This window comes from Athene cunicularia (genome assembly GCF_003259725.1).
Source record: "Athene cunicularia isolate RWA chromosome 4 unlocalized genomic scaffold, athCun1 chr4_part1, whole genome shotgun sequence".
Lineage (NCBI taxonomy): Eukaryota > Metazoa > Chordata > Aves > Strigiformes > Strigidae > Athene > Athene cunicularia.
The window spans coordinates 34,950,168-34,963,655 of record NW_020799098.1 but is presented as its reverse complement, the minus strand read 5'-3'; positions in this window follow the sequence as shown (position 1 = coordinate 34,963,655).

The following is a 13,488-nucleotide window of genomic DNA, read 5'->3' as shown; positions in this document are numbered from 1 at the left end:
CTTCAGGTCCTGTTCTCCTTCACACAGAGTAGTAATTGAACACTTTAGCAAACACAGCCTGACTTACTTGTTTGGTTGTTTCTTTTCTCTCATTAGAGAAGGCATGGCCACCTCCAGACATAAAAGCCTTGAGGGGAATGATAAGTTGCTTGCATTTCTTTGAAGAAGAGGAAGAGGATTTGTGCCAGTCTGAAGTTTTAAGGTCAGAACTCTGCTGGACTAAGGTCCTTGTTCTTCTTCTCCCCACCAAAACCAAGCTGAAAACATCACAGATGGTACCAGCCCCTCTGCTGACTTACACAGAAAACCTTTGGCAATATCATGCATCTGCTTTCTGAGCTGACAGAAGGTCTTACCTTGGTAGAAGTAATTTGCTGCAGAAGTTTGATATCAGCTTCTTTGCTCCTGTACTGTACAGGCAAGGCATCTGCTGCTCCATCAGACCTTTCTAGATGATATTTAATGTAAAGTCAGTTATTTCTGCAATCTTTTGGTATGCAGTAGTTCAGTCATGAGGAATTCAAGACATAGGAAATGGGTTGCTCTTGCTGTCAGTCATGTACAGATGTATAAAGTCACATACTTGTTAACTACAGATCATTTTGAAGCTAGAAACTCCAGCTTTCCTGGAGAAAAGCAGTTGATCTTTTACAGCTACTTGAGGCACAGTTTTCCTTTAACCTACCTGACTGATATGAGACTTGCCTGACTGGAAGCATCTGAACGCTGAATAATGAGGAGATCAAAGTGGGACAGTGATGGCCCTGATGGACAGGCAGGGGCTGGTTAAATATTGTTTGAAGTGTTTCGGTCCAGGCAATTGTGGTGTTTGGAGAGCAGTTCTCCAGATCTCTTACTCCATCCAACAGTCACAAGTCATATTAATAAATTCTATTTGAGGAAAATCTAGTGGAGCTGAAGAAACATAATGAACCTGTGGAACCCCCTCAGTGGCTCCCGATTTCCTTGCCCATGGGCTTGGTGCGTCATCACTGGCACTGCCCTTCCCTGTGAATGCTCCCTGACAATGTTCTTCGTGGGGAATGGGCTGTGCTTCCATTAAATGAAACTAAATCAGGTTTAAAATGAACCAAGGAGGTGGCTCTTCACACCAAAGCAGCTTTCAGGTGTTCAACACCTTGTCTCTGAAGACCATGTCTGTTAAAAACATATGTGGGATGAATTCAGAGGGAAAAAATGCACCCAGGGTTGGGAAACACAAAGACCACTGGCTCCAGCAATCCTAGCACTTTAGGTGCTTACCAAGAGTGAAGAACAGGAGTATTTATTCAGTGGGAGAACCCTTTAAGTATTTTGCTTAGTACCTTTGTTAACCCAGCTGTTTCATGACCAGCACCCAGGCCTCCAAGCACATCTTCTCGTAATGGTTTTTCTTGGGCAGTGTTTTCAGCTCATTCTCCCCGCTTCAAAAACACCCAAATTATTTGAACTGCTGTAGCAGACACTTACAGTGAAGGAGAGAATAAAAGGGTTGGGGGGATGGCAGCAGGGAGTGACGTGTCTCCAACAGGACTGAACATGATCAGTGATGCCCTAAATCTGCCAGCTGCTGCTGCCAGCAGGAGAGCCTGCACATCTGCAGGACTGAGGTGGGAAGGAGACTGCAAACATCATGTGGAATAAACCCCCAAAAGATGCCCCTAAGGAAAATCACATTTCATATAAGCTAGCGTGGTTCGAAATAACAATTTTAACTCAAACCCTACAGAACCACAGAAGTTTATAAATTACTTCCTAGTGGTCATGAGGCAATTAAGAAAAAGAAGCTGATCACCAGTGGGCTTAAACTCACTACACAGTAAGCCTCTGCCACTGGAAGACATGTAGGAGTTCAGGTCAGGGAAGACTGGGAAGCCTGCACCAGGTGATGGCATCTCATGGCTGCGTGTGGTCGAAGACCACCTCCTCCTCACCCCGTGGTGTGTCAGCCTGAGCACAGGACTGTCCGCCTCAGGGAGAGGGTATCGTTGTCTTGGACAGAAACCAGCCTTCACTCCTTCAAAGAGAGTTGAGTTTTTCTTGGATATCAACTCATCTCCACCTCCAGTACCTCCTGAACATTTCTAACTCATGTCCCTGCAACATTATTACTTAATTAGCGAAGATGGTGCTTGCCTGGACACCAGTGTCTTGCAATGCAGGAGTGTTTACCTCATCGAGGAGACGTTGTGCAATGTATTTCTTTGGTGAAATCACCTAGTCAAATTTGCTAGATGGCAAAACCAGATAGTCCTAAGTAACTGGATACTGTGTCTTTTGCTTCATCTCTGCTGTCTGGTTGTTTCCTTATATCGTTGGAGGACTGTGGTGAAGGATTTTACTGCTATTCTAGAAACAAGGGTTAATGTGCAATGATCTGGGTGGGGATGGAAACTTGGCAAGCTAAGCAAGTTGACCAAGATTAGTTCATTTATTCAGTATACAAAATAAAATCATAATCAGCAAAATAAAGTAGGTGTTACTAATCCTGCTGTACCCTGACACTAACATGTTCCTCAGGACATTGAACTCAACACATGCATTCATACGCCAGTGGCTCCTCCAAGAGAACAACAGGGTATTCTGCATGTCCACCAGTCCCCTGCACAGCAGTTTCTGCCTGTTTATTACCCTGATTGAGCAGCAGGCTTAAAGAATGACAGTATGAGCTGAAAGTCTAATGATCTTGCACAATCTTACAGTCATCTAGTGCTAACCAAATATAGACCTATTTCAGCTAAGTATTCAGATTTTAGATTTTCCCATTAAATGAGGGGTAATTTGAGAGGCTAAATATCTGGTGAATCAGTGCCCATGTGCCTACTTTCCAAGAATAAAATAATATTCTATGTTTGGTCTTTCTGCTACACTTCTACCCGGAGCACAAAAGAGACAACTTTGGCTTGAAGTTAATATATGTACAAAGTAAACTATCCAGGGTTGGAATAAAATACCATTTTAAAACTCCCAAATATTTTGCATTTGGCATCCTTTATAGCCCAGAGGTTATACAGAGTTCAGCTTTAACTTCTGACATCAGTGCTTAAGGACTGTGGGAGCTGGGCTTGCAGCATGACCTAATGAAGAAAAAGGCCTTTATTCTGACAGTAGTTATTTAAACTAACCTGAGAATATTTATAATTAGGCCCCAAAGGCTGGCCTCTGCCAGGCTGCCTGCAGCGAGCATGCCCTGGGTTGCAGAGAGTTTCCAAGTTGCTGCCTACAGTTGCCGTTGCTTTTGTCATGTGTCACTGCACTTTGTTCATTTTGGCTTTCATATTTTTGATGTCATTGATCCTGGCTTTTAGTTATTGTGTCTCATTCATCAATAAGGCCATGCTGGAGGTTGAAGCCCTCACCTGGAGGACACATATTAAAGTTTCGACTTTGCCCATCATGCAAAGAAACAATGGATATCTGGTTCTCATCTCACTGACTGCTGAGTCACCTCTGGAGAATTTGCTTCCACAGAGAAGAGACAGCTGTTTTACAACCCAACCCGTGCTCTGGGTAGAGCAATATCTACAGTATATCTGTTTCCCAGCTTTGGGTGTTTCTCCATCGGCAAGCTACAACTTCTCAAGCAAAGTCCCATCTGCATCAGATTTTCTTACAGGTAAGGTCCCATCCCTGTCTAAATACCATTGATGACGTCCTTTCCTATAGGAGGGCAAGGACATATCTTTACATCAGGGTCAGTATTACTTTCTCTTGCTAGCTGAATGCTCAGGTTAGGAAATCCTAACATATCTCTTAGGGCTTGAGCTGCAATCAATGACTGCAGGAATTTTTTATCTGAGGACAGAAGCTAGGACAGCCCTCAGCCCTGGAGGGACCTGATCTGATTTTTCCATCTGGGTACTTAACAGGTCTCTGGCTGAGATAAACTGTCTTGATTCCTGTCCCATTTAGCTCTGACTTAATGCAACCCAAAGCAGACTTTGGTAGGACTTCAGTGGGATGTGGATGTGGCATAGCAACTTCAGTCTGCTCTGAATTCACTATGCCATATTCGCATCCTCTTTCTGAGTTGCCTCAACTTAGTGGCTTTAGATCACTGCTCTTCTGCCACATTCCTGGGATTTATAATCACATCTTCCAACTCCAGTAGTGGAGAGAATCCATCGTTTGACATCCTGCTCTTCTGTTCAAGCAGCTTATTGTACACTTGAGTTAAATCATACATCTGTTTCCCTGAAATCTGTCCCCAGTCTGGAGAGTCCTCTTTTAACATTCCAGCTTTACCCAACATAAAAATTTTCTTCTCTTCTTATGGACACTCTCAGGTCAATATGTTTGCAACTGATCCCCCCTTTCCTAGAAATATCTGAAGGTCCCCTGTGCCCTTTGTGCTGCCAGGAGAAGCTGGAAACCTGGAGAACCTGCAGTTTCCTTTTCCCCTTGCTCTGTGAACGGCTCTGATCTGCCGGGTCCATCTCCTGCCTGCAGAGAGACCTCGCTGCCTCCAACAGAGGGGATCCTGCCTGTGCTGCTGTTTGCACATCTTCTGGTGGCACAGATTTTCCTCTAGCCCAGATCAGCCCCTCCAAATACTGGCTAAGAAGTGAAGAGGAAGCATGTGTAAAGCACGGTTGTACTCATATGCTGTTGCCTCCTTAGCCTGAGTGGCTGGCCACTGCAGTGTGCTGATCTTGAGTTGTTTTCTTTAGCCAGAATGACTCAGAGGAGTTAACGATGTAGGTAGTTTTGAGTGGCTCTCTGGTTTTCTTTGAGAAGAAGCTGAACAAATCTCTGATCACCTGAAATGAAGAGAAATAAACTGCTCCTTCTTGGGCAACCATCTTCCCAGTGGGTCAAGATGAGCTTTCTGGCTCAAGACTTTTCCCTCAGGATGTGCTTTTCTTCTGAGACTGCTCCAACCTCAGCTGCCTGATCAAACACCCTTTCAGGGGGCAAGGAAGGTTGTCATAAACCCAAATTGCTTCAGGGGCTTGTTGTCCCATACTGTGCTCTGTAGCTACGCTGGGGGACCTGAGGCAGACACAGGACAAGGAGGAGTGGTGGTGGGCTGGAAGGCACCATACTGACCACCAACAGAGAGAGGTACATGGAAAAGTGCCCTTTCCACTGCTCAGGCTAACCAGAAAAATTTTCCTCTCTCATTATTTCTCTTTTACCACCAAAACAAATAGCACATGAAAATAGCACATGCATCTTGACAAAATGATGTGCTGTTTACTCTCAGCAGCCACCACAGAAAGGCATGGCAAAGTGGTGGTTATTGTGCACTGAATATGAAACCTCTGCTGCTTGGCTGACCCAAAATAAGGTCTGATCCCAGGCCTTGTAGCTGGGAGCTTCACTCTGTGGAGAAGTTCATGCTTCCCCAAATTCTTGTTCACCTTGTTTCCAGGGAAGCATGGCTGCGCCTGCAAGTGCTGGAGGCCACCACTGTCTCTTCTAATGATACCATGTCAGAAGTAGCCATGGCCTCCCAACATTTTTCTGAGTCCAAACCTATTTGAAAAAATGGCTTCTTGTTTGCGCCAGGCCAGGGCTGACCAGGGCTACGGTACTGGGCTCTGGACTGCAACCCATTTGGCAGGTTCCTGGCTACCTTCCATGAAGCAGAGTGGAAAAGTGTGGCTAAGGCCACATAGGCAGAGCAGAGGAAGCTGGTGGCCCCAAAGTGGAAAGCACGGGCTGTTCCTCCAGCATCAGTCCCCTTGTGCAGCCCGACGCCAGCAAAGCTCTCTGCTTAATCTGTTTTAATAGCACACGGGTCGTATTTTCTATGTTTTCCCTCCTGACATTACACTGATGTTCTAATCCACTGTGTGGCAGCAAGAAAACCTCTGAAATTTCCTATGGTGCTGCCAGCTGCTGGAACTGGACACGCTGTAATAACCTCCAGGGCCAATGGCTTGCTGCCTCCAATTCCCAGTAAGGACTTTTCCTTGGCACGGCCAACACCTGCAAACCCCTGCTCTGATAGCTTTTTAAAAGAGAAAATGGGTGGCAAAGTACTTAGCTCTTTCAAGGAAGTTTGGAAACGATGGACAGCAACCTCATGCCATGTGAGCACTGAGTGTGGCTGTCCAACTTCCAGCATAGAGCAGTAAATCATCTGCTGAATGGCTGTCACAAGCACACCAGATCACCACAAAGAAGCTATTTTTCTTTCATCGCAACTGCCCATTTGAGATACAACACTGCTGCTAATGCATTTAGCAGGTGCAAGAAACGTTTGAAAATCTTTTTTTTTTTTTTTCTTTTTTTCCCAAGAAATAAGGCTAAGAGCTTGTTTTCTTCACTTGTTTGGAGGTTGGTTTATTTTGTTATACTCCTGCACAGCTAGTTTCTTTCACATGCTGGAAACAGTTGCACCCACTCAGAGGCAGCAGAGTCTCAGGCTAAGCAGGAATATTTCCAGTACTGCATGCAGGGATTTACAAGGTGCTTTAATGGGGCACCCCAAACTGCATCCAGATGTTACTGCCTCCACCCTGGCTGGACTGGAGATATACTGTGGTCTCCATGCCTGGGTGTGAGGCCCAGATCCAGGAGATGGTGCCCTGCTGCAGAAACACCTCCTGTGCCCCAGAGCACTGGAGTCGTCCACTCCTTTCCCTGGGGAAAAGGGTCAGTGTCACTGTGGGTTACACTGGCTCGGATCTCCCTGACACAGTCTCTCATCTGACATGCCAGCGGCTCCCGCTGCCCCTTTCTGGTCATCCTGCCATTCTCCGGGCGATCTCTCATGCCCAGCATCTCCATCATCCTTCATGGCTCTGCCTTCATGACAGGCTGGGAAGATGATTTTCCAATTTCCATTCTCACTTGGGAATTATTATTGCATGGGGGTTGGGCACGGCCCTTGGGATTGCTGTGGAGTCAGATGCTGTCCCCCACTCATTCAGTCCTCACTAGCAATAGCACTGCTGCTATGGTGGAATATACCACAGGAGTAACCTGCAAGTGGAAAATTGGACCAATACTTCCTAAAGAATAATTACAAGCATTTTATTTTAAAATGTATGACATGAGCATCTGTCAGGAAGCCACTGGATGAATAGTAATTAAAGATATGTTGCATGAACCATTAAATACATTCCTAGTGACAGCCCTTTGAGCACATCTGAAGCCAAACATGGGAAACTGGAGGTGAAAGGCTGCTCACAGCCCAGTGTGGGACGGTTTCCTTAGAAACTATCCGTGCGGGGGGTCCCTCCCACAACAGCATCACTGCCACCAGCCAACAGGCAAGAGTCAAAAGTGCCCTGGAAGCAAGTTGCCACCTCTCAGCAGCCAAAATGCTGGTCTGAGCAACTTCATCCATGGGATACTGATCAAGAGAGCTTGGGAAAGCTTTTCTGAAGAAGAGAAGAGAAGCGGCAGTTTCTGAACCAAGTTTCATTCTGGATCACCCATAGGCAGAAACTCATGATTACTCATCCAAAGCTGTTGCATTTTATGTGGCCCTTGTGCAGCTGTTAGTAACCCTTTCCTCAAAACAAAAGCATTATATGGTTTTACGAAATATGAAACCAGTCATGTTTTATAGCAATTGCTCTAAAATCATACACTGTAACAGAGTGGTTTTTGTATTCTGCTTTTGAGCCAAGGCGCTGGATTTTATAATTGAGATATGCTTTCAGAATAGCCCCTTCTGCTGTAATTTGCCATGGCAAAGGCAGTGTTGGCCCAAGTGGGCACCTCCAGCAGCAGCTGCCTGTCAGGAAAGCTCCTCAGGAAAAAGGCTTTTGTCTCTAATTCTTTGAGTGCCAAGATGGCCTTGGTATAATGGAAGAGGGTTATAAAACTCCAAACCCTTGATATTAACCTTGATGCACATTATTCATGCTATGTCAGACCCTTTTCACCCCAGGGTTTCCACCGTCATAGGAATGTACCCCTTAGCACCAGGGCTGTGGGAGGAGGTCTGTCAGTAATGGATGCCTTCAGTAACTGCAGTGGCTGGTGTAGGGCTTGTTCAGAGGTTTATCTGCAGTTGTCATTTCTACATGCCAAGATCAACTCTCTGTTATTTTGGTTTTATGCTGGGGAAGGGTGTTGCATGTGACATGACAGCAGCAAAGAATAATATCATTGATGTGGTACGAAGAAAAGGAGAGGGACTGTATCAGATCTAAACAGTGGCCATAAATGCAGATATATGTATAATTTCAACACTGCAAGAAGTAAAATACACAGTAAAAGCAGTATGAGGGAATACTTTGTCCTTAAATGGTTCAAAATTATATAAAGTGTCTCCATGTACTTTCTGGAGTTCAAGTGTGTGTACAGAGCAAATACCTTCTGGACAAGGTGTCCTGCACCATCTGAGCTTAAGTATGAAATCCCTGGTTGTCAGAAACATGTATTTGATGGGGAATCTGAAAAGAAAGACCAGGTGTTTAAAGGTTAAACAATATCAGGGAATTTCCCAAACTCAACTTCAATGGCAGGGTGCCTGCACTGTCAGGATGGTACCATCTGCTCCCTGACTCCATCTGGCTGACTCCTGCGTAAACACCACCGACTTTGACCAACAGCACTTAGGCAGCCCTCTTGCACAAGACTCCCTCGCAGTTACATGGGGAAAGTAGAGGTGAGCACCATTTTCCTCTTTCTTCATGTATTCATAAGCCTGAAGCGTGTTTCTGCAGCTTTGGATAAAATGCCTGTTAGAACTGAAAGGAAACCTGTCTGAGAAAAAGAGGGTGAGGAGCAGAGTGGCTCTGGGGGACCGCAGGTGGGATGTGGTTGTCATTCCTCTGGAGCTGCCACTGGGACCTTGACCCTGCCGTGCCGGACAGGTTGTAACCTGCCACGTTCTAACTGTAAGGAAAGCTAATGGCCTTCATCTATGAGAGACATAAGGGGGACGGTCAAGGTGGCACTGTTGGGACCCTTGAGGAGAAATGAGACACACATGGGAGAGGTTACCCCTAAAGGGCACATGGGAAGTCGGGCAAAGCTGAAGCCAGGTCTTCTGCTGGTGCTCAGGGCAGCGTGGGCAGGAGGTGACTTTCTGTGTGAAATGGCAACATGCCTGCTAATAGCATCAAGGCAAAAATAATCACAAACTTCCCAAGTGAACTTGAAGAATTGTCCTGTGTCCCTCTCCTCTCCCCCTTTTTTCCCCTTTTGCCGATTTCTGCAGTTTCAAATAGACTATCCAGCTTTCAACATGGGAACATGGGCAAGTGTATATATAGAAGAGAGCCCAAACTGCCTTTCTTTGGCAAAAGTACTTTTTAAAAATGCCCGTGGCATTTGAAAGTGTTAGAGTAGACCTATGTTAAAAAACCACTAGTAAATGGTGATACAAGGTGATACTCATACAGCCCCTCCAGGCCCAACCAAAGGGTTATCTATAGCCCAGCACCCTCCCTTAGAGGCCAAAACCAGATGGCTACAGAACAGTATCAAAACTGGGCAAGCACTTGACGATACTTCCCCCAGATACTTTCCCTGCCTGCAACAATTTAGGGACTGCCTGAGCCCCTTTTCTGCACTTGATTAACCTTGGTTAATGTCTCTTCCTTGAACTTGTTCAGTCATTCCTCCAGTCTTGTGAATCTGAGGTTTTGGGTGAACCTGAGCACCCAAAGCATCTTTCAAGAAATACTTTCACAGCTGAGCTGCATGGTTTTTTTCAGTGCATCCTTGAATACACGATTGTGAGAGGTATTGAGTATCCATACAAGCTGCTTTTCTCTTTCTCCTTGTGCCAGATGAGCAGTGCCCATCCCTGTAACACTCCACACATCCATGGAGGGGGTCAGTCCACAAATGGCTTCTGACCAACACTGAAGGTCTTCAAGGAAAGTGTCTTAAAAGTGAGACAGTATGATGGTGAACTGACTTGAACTCGTGCGCTGGCTTTTGTGGAAAGATCTTGAAACAGTTAGAGGAGGATGAAAAGAATGAGGCCACATGAGATGTGGCTGACAAGCAAATAATGACACATCAAAGCATCAGCAGTGTGATTTCCTGAAACTGGTCATACTGAATAGTTTTGATGGGATAAGTCCCTTGAAACCATATCCAACCATTCAAGAATAAGTCATCAAGTGTCTTCCTCCCCATAAACAATCTCTACTGCTCAAGACCAGTGGCTAGTCTTTGTGATGCTTCAGAATGAGGAGACAACAGCATACCTGAGCAATCTGAGCTGTTTTTATGATTTCCAGGCCTAAAACTACTTGTTCACTTATAATTCTTTAGTGTCCCATTATTATTATTTTCTTCAGTAGATAATGGAACAAAGATACTCCTGGGCTTATGGGTCAGGTCTCTAACCAAACTAGAAGCACTAAGCCAAAGAAATGTCAACTTCCTTCTTCCTTCCAGGCCACCCCTGACACGTTGGGAGAAATGAGTGAGTTGTTTTTTCTGGCCTCGTCCATGCTGACACTAGATGTCAGCCCAAACCCGTGAGTGCTTCTGCTCTGAACTGCAAACAGGTTCATGCAAACCCGTGGAGAAGATGCCTGGGTGAGCCTTTTGTCTATGCTGGCAGTCTTCACCCCTGAAGGAAGAGAAGTTGTTGCATTGCAATGGCAAGGGGGAAAAGGAAAGGTAGGTTCTCACATCTTTGCACAAAGTCCCTTTTTATAATAAACACGTTTTTACACAAGATGGAAGGAGCCATGTTCTATGGGGTGAAAACTCCCACCCAAAGTTTCTGCCCTTTGTCCCAGAAGTACTGGAATGGGGCTAACATCTCATGGGGAGCATGAGCAGTAGTGTCCCTGCTCCCTGGACCTGGCTCTTTGGGCAGACTGAGTCCATCCCAGTGGACCTTAATGGGGAAGAGTGGCAGCTCTGGGCATTTTATTACTATTAAAGGAGAAAGTAGCTATGACCATTACCTCCAAAAAGTTACAAATTGCAAGCTGTCCTGAGCTCAGTTGACAGGGCAGAGCAAGTACTTTCAGTTTTACGGTGCAGTGAAATTGATGCCAGGGAAACAGGACAGAATTGGGTACATTTTGCAATTAGTTAAAAGCTCTGTTAGCGTGTTTTCTCCTGTGGCATTGTTGCCCCAGAGCATTTAGCTCACAAACACTGATAAACAAGGCTTGTGTTGACCAAAAGCCCTGTGAAGACAACAGAAACTGCCCAGGGGAAAAAATAGTGTTTCTTCTTATTTCCACTCTGGCTGGGAACAGAGGCAATTTCCCTTTCCCTTCTTTAGAAAACAGCGTTTCTTCCCTATTTCCCTCTCATTTTGCCCAGCTCCCACTGTGGTTAGCCAGTCTGACAAGGGCTCCAGGCTGCAGAGGCATCTCACCCTTGTGGAAATTGGGGATTAAAGATTAAAGGCAGCAGTCAACACCTGCTCCTACACCTCTGTTCATACATTCCCACGTTCTGACTTTTAAAAAATTAATGTGTTGATTTCTCTATCCAGTCCCTACCTTTCCTTGCTCCTTGCTGTGCAATGGGAGGTGGGCAGAGATCTCCCAGCCAAAACCCAGCTGAGCTGCAGCTCTGCAAGGCACAGTGTATTTCCAGTGCGCTTGCCTGGGGCACCCCTGGCCTGGCAAGGGCTCGTGGTGACAGGCTGTGGTTCCTGGGTCTGAGCTGGCTGGCACAGAAAGGGCTCAGGCACCCTGCATCCAGCTCTCCTGCTTCCTCAGTGAATCTGCCCCTCGTGGAGACAAACCTAGACAGACCTTCAAGGTCTGGCACTTTTAAAAATACTTCTGTCTTTCAGTGAAGGGATTTTCAGTAAAACAAATGCAAACAATTCTGTATTGAAATAACAAGTACTTAAGCGGATCCAGACTGGTAACCTACAAAACATAGCCTGTTCTGTTAGTTTAGCATCTTAGTGATATGTGTTTCATTGTCAGAGCCACTTCCTTAAAGAACTAGATGAGCAGTGGATACAGTTTGTTCTTGTTTACCACGAGGAAGAAAGGCAGCACAAACAAGGACACATGCTGCTCCTAGCAGACTCTTCAGCTGCTGGGAGCAGGGTGAGCCATGATGAGGCTGAATTGCAGGGTCCCAGCAGTGAAAAGTGCATGTGATGCCAGGCAGGAGGGGTTCTTGGATTCCAATGGCTTGACATGATGCCTTTCCCCGTTTTTTTTTTGTTGTGTTTTTGGTTTGTGGGGTTTTTTTGTTTTTTTTGGGGGGGGGGCGGTGTTTGGTTGTTTTTTGTTTGTTTTGTTTTGTTTTTTCCTTTACTAAGCTCTGCTTCTGGCCCAGATCCTGGCAACACTTCATTACACAACAACAGTTGCCATGGCCACTAAAGGGGAGGCAGCAAACAGCTACCACAGCACTGGCAGGAGTTGCTGTGACTTCCTGGGTGCGTGGATGCATGGGGACGTGAGCGCAGCAGTGTCACGACCTGGACTGGAAGTCCAGAGAATTGCAACAGTTCTGTGATCCCCTCGGGTTAAATTAAAGTGAAATGAGACCAAACAGACGGCTAAAATGTTTTACTTGCAGAAGAGAACAATTTAAACATGGAAAAGAGAGGAGAGGAGAGGAGAGGAGAGGAGAGGAGAGGAGGGGAGAGGGAAGGGAAGGAGAGGAGAGGAGAGGAGAGGAGAGGAGAGGAGAGGAGAGGAGAGGAGAGGAGAGGAGAGGAGAGGAGAGGAGAGGAGAGGAGAGGAGAGGAGAGGAGAGGAGAGGAGAGGAGAGGAGAGGAGAGGAGAGGAGAGGAGAGGAGAGGAGAGGAGAGGAGAGGAGAGGAGAGGAGAGGAGAGGAGAGGAGAGGAGAGGAGAGGAGAGGAGAGGAGAGGAGAGGAGAGGAGAGGAGAGGAGAGGAGAGGAGAGGAGAGGAGAGGAGAGGAGAGGAGAGGAGAGGAGAGGAGAGGAGAGGAGAGGAGAGGAGAGGAGAGGAGAGGAGAGGAGAGGAGAGGAGAGGAGAGGAGAGGAGAGGAGAGGAGAGGAGAGGAGAGGAGAGGAGAGGAGAGGAGAGGAGAGGAGAGGAGAGGAGAGGAGAGGAGAGGAGAGGAGAGGAGAGGAGAGGAGAGGAGAGGAGAGGAGAGGAGAGGAGAGGAGAGGAGAGGAGAGGAGAGGAGAGGAGAGGAGAGGAGAGGAGAGGAGAGGAGAGGAGAGGAGAGGAGAGGAGAGGAGAGGAGAGGAGAGGAGAGGAGAGGAGAGGAGAGGAGAGGAGAGGAGAGGAGAGGAGAGGAGAGGAGAGGAGAGGAGAGGAGAGGAGAGGAGAGGAGAGGAGAGGAGAGGAGAGGAGAGGAGAGGAGAGGAGAGGAGAGGAGAGGAGAGGAGAGGAGAGGAGAGGAGAGGAGAGGAGAGGAGAGGAGAGGAGAGGAGAGGAGAGGAGAGGAGAGGAGAGGAGAGGAGAGGAGAGGAGAGGAGAGGAGAGGAGAGGAGAGGAGAGGAGAGGAGAGGAGAGGAGAGGAGAGGAGAGGAGAGGAGAGGAGAGGAGAGGAGAGGAGAGGAGAGGAGAGGAGAGGAGAGGAGAGGAGAGGAGAGGAGAGGAGAGGAGAGGAGAGGAGAGGAGAGGAGAGGAGAGGAGAGGAGAGGAGAGGAGAGGAG